Consider the following 7,203-nt stretch of genomic DNA (forward strand, 5'->3'; position numbering starts at 1 on the left):
CACACTTTTCCCTTCTGCTAAGATCACCCTTCTCAGCTTTGTGCCTGGGTGGAAGGGGCCGTCTCTGAGATGCGAGCTGAAAAACTTTGCACCATCGTTTACTCTCCCCAGCTCAGCCAGCACGAGCGTGATTCTTTAATCATGCCAGCATCAAAGCTGCAATAATGTTTCTTTCTCCTTTGCCTACCCCCAGGAGATGATGTCATGTCAGCTCACCCCTTGGGAAACAGGTCAGGATCTTGGGTGCTGTAGGCATGCTGTTCCAGAAAGTTGTGACACACCTTCCCCCCCTCCACAAGTTAGACACGGCTGCACCGGGAGTGAGCTGGATTGTCTTCTTTTTGTTCCCCAGAGCCTCTGGCTTGTGGGGCTGTAATGGGAGAGCCATCTACATGTGGCTTTGCTGCAGTGAAGCTACAGACACCCGGAGGCTTGTGCAAATCCTCAGCAAACCGTCTTGCAGAGCATCTTTCATAGATCAGTACCTGTGGCAGATCCATGCATCCCAGAAGAAGACTCGATCTTCATCCATTCCTGCAGGGGGTGAACCCATTGCCAACAGGACATTTTGGCGATGTTATCTCCAGTTAAGATGTGGCCCAACTGAGTCAGGACGGCCCTGACTCCAGTACTGGAGGCCTTACAGGGAAGGCCACAGGGAAAGAGAGAGAGCAGGAAGCCAGATGTCGGCAGAACCCAGCAGAAAAAGGAGAGGACGTTGCCGTGTGACGGCAAAGCCAAGGATTGCTTGCCAGCCAGAACGCTCCCCCCACCCCCCCAGGAGGTAGCCCGCCCTCCTGCCGCTGGAATCCTGAGCCAATAAATTCCCGTCGGTAAGCCAGCCCACCGGATGGTGTTTGTCGTAGCAGCCTGGAAACTGATAATTTTACAGTACTGGATACTTCTTACAGTTCCGGCTCTCTTCTGAGAGCTCTAGGACAGCTTCCCATAGGGCACTCCCAAAAACCCTGCGTGGTGGGAACTCTTCCTCTCACCACTTTATAAATGAGGAAACCTAGGCACAGAGAGGTTTAGTCATCTGCCCGTGATTAAACAGCTAGATGGGATCCCATCCGTGCTTCAAAGGCTTGCCCTTCCCCACTGCCCCCACTAGGCTTAGCCTGTGCGTTGGCAAACTTTCTCTGTAAAGAATTTGAGGGAAGCAATAGGTAGTAAACATTTTGGGCTTTGCAGCGACTGTGATCTCCATTGCACCTCTACACAACGCATCCGCGAATGAGCAAGACAGCGTTCCAGGAATGCTTTATTTAAACAAAAGCAGACAGCAGATTTGGTCCCCAGGCCACCGCCAGCGGTTCTCAAACTTGAACACAGCTAAAATCACCGGGAGTGTCTTTCAAAACCCGACTGGCGCCCGCCTGCCTCCGGGGTTTCTGCTCTTCCCCTGTCTCGGGGTGATCCTGAGGCCGGCTGGTCTGGGACCACGTCTCGGGAACCCTGCCTGGAAGGCCTTGCCACAGCTGGCACGGTCCCTTCGGAAAGCCAGGTAGCGTGGTTTCGCCATTCCTGTGGCTAAAGCACTGTCCTTCCTCAGGCCTTGGGATATTTTTTTTCTGAGCCATCAGCCCTGAGGACAAAAACCACATTTTATCTTCTGCTATTTTCCACACCTGGTATAGCGGCTTACATGTACAAGGTGCCAGTGTTTGTAGAAGGAAAAGAAAATGAGTGGCTGTCTTGCTGTATTAGATTGTTTCCAACCATTTAAAACTGTGACCCAAAAAATATTTGGGTAAATTGCTCTAATCAGGGAATTGATATTACTTGGAATTGCATTGTAACTCCTTTTTTTCCCAGTTGATGCAGTTAGAGAAAATCCACAGCCCTGAGTTCTGTCCAAGTCACTCTATCTTTTTTTATTTATTTGTTATTTCTCTTCCCTTCCCCCCTCCCCAGTTGTTTGCTCTCTGTGTCCATTCACTGTGTGTTCTTTCTTGTCCGCTTATATTGTTGTCAGCGGCATGGGAATCTGTGTTTCTTTCCGTTGCGTCATCTTGTTGTGTCAGCTCTCCGTGTGTGCGGCTCCATTCCTGGGCAGGCTGAACTTTCTTTGGCGCTGGGCGGCTCTCCTTACGGGCGCACTCCTTGCGCGTGGGGCTCCCCTATGCGGGGGACACCCCTGCGTGGCACAGCACTCCTTGCGCGCATCAGCACTGCGCATGGGCCAGCTCCACACGGGTCAAGGAGGCCCGGGGTTTGAACCGCGGACCTCCCATGTGGTAGGCGGACGCCCTATTGGTTGAGTCAAATCTGCTTCCCCAAGTCACTCTAAATGGACACTGTCCTGAGTTACAATTCTATGTAAGAACCAACCCTTGCTTTCCAAGAAACTGTTCTTTGGAGGTTGGAAAAGAGGAGTTGTAAGTTTCTAGGTTTTCACAAAAGACATTACCACTCCAGACAAAACAGTCCTTGCCGAAGTGGAAGGATGGGGTCAGGCTGACTGGACAAGTTTAGAAAGACCTGGGCGGACAGCCCCTGCCTGGATGGATGCCCCCTCCAGGGGCGCAGGCAAGAGGCCAGGCGTCGGGGAACTGTACATGGCCAAACCAGAGGGCGCACGGCCCTGAACTTAGAGCAATGGCTGGTAAATTCAAATATCTTTCAAACCCCCCTCCATCTCAAAGTCTGACTTTCATGTGTTTTCCTAATTCTGAGAAAAAGTGAAAACAGCAGCAGAGAGAAAAGAAGGCTTGCTGCCCACAGTCAATGGGCGTCGGGGCCTTCCTGCGACCCGTGAATTGGCAAAACTCTCTGGGTCCTTGTGTTTTACTTCATCATGGAGAGACAAACTTCCCTTCTAAGCGTTTCTATTCCGAGTTTATATGGCGTCCATTCACCAGGCCAGCAAGCGGGAGAAGTTGAAGAGGAGGCTATATAATTGCGGATTATGAAACCACAAAATGAATATTACGCTGCTAATGCCAGGACAGGTTTGGGGAGCCTGAGGGATTTTCCAGCTCACTGAGCCTGAGCCTGTGCCTACGGACGAGGTCACAGATACTGGAGCGATTAAGCCACTTCCTGGGTTCACGTGGGCATGTGGGGACAGAGCCACTCCTGATACCAGGTCTCCAGCCTTGCAAACCGGGACCCCCGCCACCACCCACACTATCCCCTTCAATCCCTTGTAAGGAAGGGGCTCTAACTGATCCTCAGCGCTTCAGTCAGAATTCAAATGCAAAACTGTGTTCGTGTGGGTGTGCCTGTGTGTGCTTGCAAGTACGGGTACGTGTGCATGTGTGTAGGTATGCCTGTGTGTATGACTGTGCATGTATGTGCATGCATATGCATATGTGTGTGTTTGTGCTGCCTGCACTGTGTGAGCATGTGTGTTTATGCAGCTGTGCATGCATGTGTGTGCCTGTGTGAGGGCATGCGTGCCTTCGTGTATGCATGTGTGCACCTGCGTATGTGTAGGTGTGGCTGCATGTGTATGAATGCATGCACATGTGCATGCATATGCATGTGTGTGCTGCATGCACTGCATGTGTGTGTGCGTGTACATGTGTGTGAACATCTACAACCATACATTTTAGTTTGGTCCTCCACCATTTTCAGATACTTCATAATTTCCAGGGATCGGTACAGCAGTGTATTAAGATCATGAAAAGATGAATCAAGAATGACTTAACCCTCACGAAGCGCAGTAAGGAGGGTTTATTTAATTGGGCTGATTATGACCCCAAATAACAAGGTCTGCAACACAGGAGAAGGTAGTCAGGCAAAAAGAAAAACCAGCACTGTCATGGCATGATACTTCACAAGTCCTCACGGGCCCCACTCCTGTCCTCCTTTTTTCCAGGAACCGGGGCTAGGGATTGAACCTGGGGCCTCGTAGGTGCAAGGCCGGTGCTCAACCACTGAGCTACACCAACTCCCCGAGTTGTGTTTTCATTTGTTTGCTTGTTTCCTTCCTTTCAGGAGGAACCCAGGACCTCATCCATGGGAAGCAGGTGCTCAACCCTTGAGCTCCCCCTGCCGCCCAGCTCCTTCGATCTTGCTGCTCTGCCACATCTGTGGGGCCCAACATGGGTAACTACGGCCCCAAAATTCCAGCGAGGAAAGCAGTGAGGGGAGAAGGGAGAATGCCCTTTCCCACACAGAGGCTGTACACACATTGATTTGCCCATAACTTGGCTCTATGGTCAGATCTGTAGTGTACCATACAGTAATGTGTATCATAGTGTATAGCACCACATGGTATTATATAGTATCATCTGGGAGATTTAGGATCATGTAACCCACATTATATACTACAGGAGAAGCGATGCTACTTGGGGGCCAACTAGAGGCGCCCCCTGCATTGGCCCCTGTGGCCACCCGAACACCCTGCCTGCCCTTGCTCTCACGTAAAGAGCACACCCACCCCTCCTCACGGGACAGCCTCCCTGAGCCTCGTGCCGGGCATCCGCCGGCAAGTCCGTGACCTCTGTAGGGTGCCCGCCTCTCTCCACCAGGCCCAGGCTTGCTCCTCTCAGTCTAGCAACTGCAAAAGTCTAAGAGCCAAGTTTCCTGGGCTCCCATCACATCCACTACCAGCGGCGGAGTGGGGACAGAAAGCACCAACAAAAAACTGACCCCAGCATCTCCCAGGGGTCGACCACCCGCAGACCCGGGGCAGGACGTGGGCAGGCCGCCTGCCCTGGCAGAGGAGCCCGTTTCTGGGTCATTCCACCCGGCAGCCCCTGGGGAGCTCCAGGACAGGACATTTGTGGCCATTGTCCTCCCTACCTCCGGCTTTGTCCACTGGCAGGGCCCCCTGGTGCATGCCCCCTTGTGTGGCCCAGCGGGGCTCACACACCTGTGCTGCTCCAGCAGGGGGGCACGCGGCTCGACAATCGCAGCCTCTGGCGGGCTTAGCTTGCAGGTGTCTTTGGCAACACAATTTCCCTTTGTGACCTGGACGTTCAGCATCTTTAGTTCCTGGCCCGTCTGCTCTGTGAAAGGCTGTCTGGGGTTAATAGTGACCGCCTTGGGGAATAGGTCTGGGGGAAGAGTTCCCTTATACCCATCTCCCATTGCCTGGCAGAGAAGCCCAGGGCATGGCACAGCCCTGGCTCGTGGCTTGCTGTCTCCTGAGTGACCTGTTATCACGGCTTCGGTTTGGAGTAAGAACTTGGCCGTGTTAACTCTGCAAAGCCCCTCGTAAGGCCATGGGCAGTGGAGCAGGTTCCTCTGGAAAGAACCTGCCTCAGGAGAGCTCTGTTCCCAGCCAGAACACACCAGCCCACGTTCCGAATTTTCTGGCCGTTTCCCCTAATGCTGGCCCTGGCGTGTGTTCTGCTCAAGACCCTGCAGATGATAGTGCCACAGAATGCTTTGTGACCGCATGACAAGGGCCACCGGCTTTCCAGCCCCCGAAATCTGTATCTTCACCTCCCACTGTCAAAATGCTTCCTCTGAGCCAATGGCATCAATCTTAGGTGACTCGGTGCCACGAGGCCCCTGGGGACCCCGGTTCTTCTTCATTGTTGCTTTGCCGGGCTGTGGCCTTCAAGGCCCAATATTTCTCCCCAGCAGCCAGTAGGAAAGCAGAAAGAGGGGTGGGAAGCCCTATCCTGTTAAGGCACAGCTTGGAAGTCCCTCTCATTGCTTCTATTCAATCCCATTCTTCAGGATTGAATCTTAGGAATAAACTCATTTTTTCTGCATGGCATGGTGCCCAGACAACACTCAAGGTTTTATTGCTCTAGAAGAAGGGGAAGTCAATACTGTGGAACACGAGCAGCCTCTGCCACACTCTGGAATTCACTGCGTACATCTTTTTAATGTTAAGCATAAATATCTAAAACAGAATCTGTAGTTAGTTTATGGATATAATTGCAATGTGGCAATACTATTTACCTCCAAACTTCCTTCTCTAGACTGCTAGTGAAACTGCCAACAAGGACTATCCAGGAAATTCCTTACCCAATGCTGACGGCTGACCTGGCCCTTTCGTATCATTTGATCTCCTCTCAAATCCCTAAATAGCATCCACCCTGGATTATGCCAGCCCAGCATTCCCCTATATCGGAAATAATATTAATTCAGGTGAATAAGGCTTTATATAACTGCTCAAAGGTCACACTTTGAACAGATCTTGTTCAACTTCTTATTTTACCTTGCCCATCAAGTTTTTTTTTTCAGTGAACGTAATTTTCATTGCCAGAGATCTACTTTGTTCTCTCTAGAATTTTTCACTGTCTTTCGGTAAAATATTGAGCTTATTTTGTGTTTTACTTTGTGCCATTAATTGTCCCAAATATGATCATTTTGTAGGCAATATCCTATTATTCTAATATCTGAGTCCACCATTTGTGTTTTCTGCTGACTCTGGGTTGAGGGATTGCCGCGTGATTTGTAAGGTGAGATTGTGAGTTAGGACTGAGTGGGGAGTCATCTGTCAGAATCCTGAGCCCGCAGGATTAAAAGCAGCTCCTTTCAAGAGGATTTGGGGCATCCCAGGAATAGTAGCAAGCTGTGGCTACATTTTTGTTGTTGTTGCTAATTTCCCCAGTTGGGAGGTCTCAAGTACCATAACATCAAACGCAAAACCTTCATGAGAGAAATCTTGTGGCTGTAACCTTTCAGGGAAGAGTTTAGTCCAACTAGAGCTCAGGAGAAAGCAGCGTCTTCATTATCTCCTCGGCAAGTGGATGCTTCCCAAGCCCTTTCAATGAGCGCGAAGCCGATCAATGACACTGGTTTTGTTTAGGAAGGGTGGACAATTTCATCTCATCACTTCTACTGCATCATCTTGCATGTTCATCAGGTCCCTATTTCCTGCGGCAATTTAATTCCCACCCCCTTGGTTATTGATTACCAAGATAAGCACGTCCCCTGATGGCCCACTCCCCGTAGCACCCCAAATCAAACCAACCAACCAAGCAGCGAGTTTCTGTTCTCTTTTTATATTGGGCCCCTAGAATTTTCTTTATTTTCTTATGTGTTCAACTGTTACATTTCAAAGAAGTCTCTTTTTATTATCTAGCCTTTCCGGGTGTTTTGAGGTAAGAGAGACTTCAGAATACCCAGTGTACAGTGTTTCCATAAAAAAGAAGCCAGCTTCCTTATTTTAATTAGGAAGACACAGACTACAAGTTGCATATTTCAGCCTAATAAATTATAATAGAAGCAACAGACAGAAAGAAAACATATGCAATATTTGTCATGGACAAAGGGTGGGGATACCTATGT

This window comes from Dasypus novemcinctus, chromosome 2 (genome assembly GCF_030445035.2).
Source record: "Dasypus novemcinctus isolate mDasNov1 chromosome 2, mDasNov1.1.hap2, whole genome shotgun sequence".
NCBI lineage: Eukaryota > Metazoa > Chordata > Mammalia > Cingulata > Dasypodidae > Dasypus > Dasypus novemcinctus.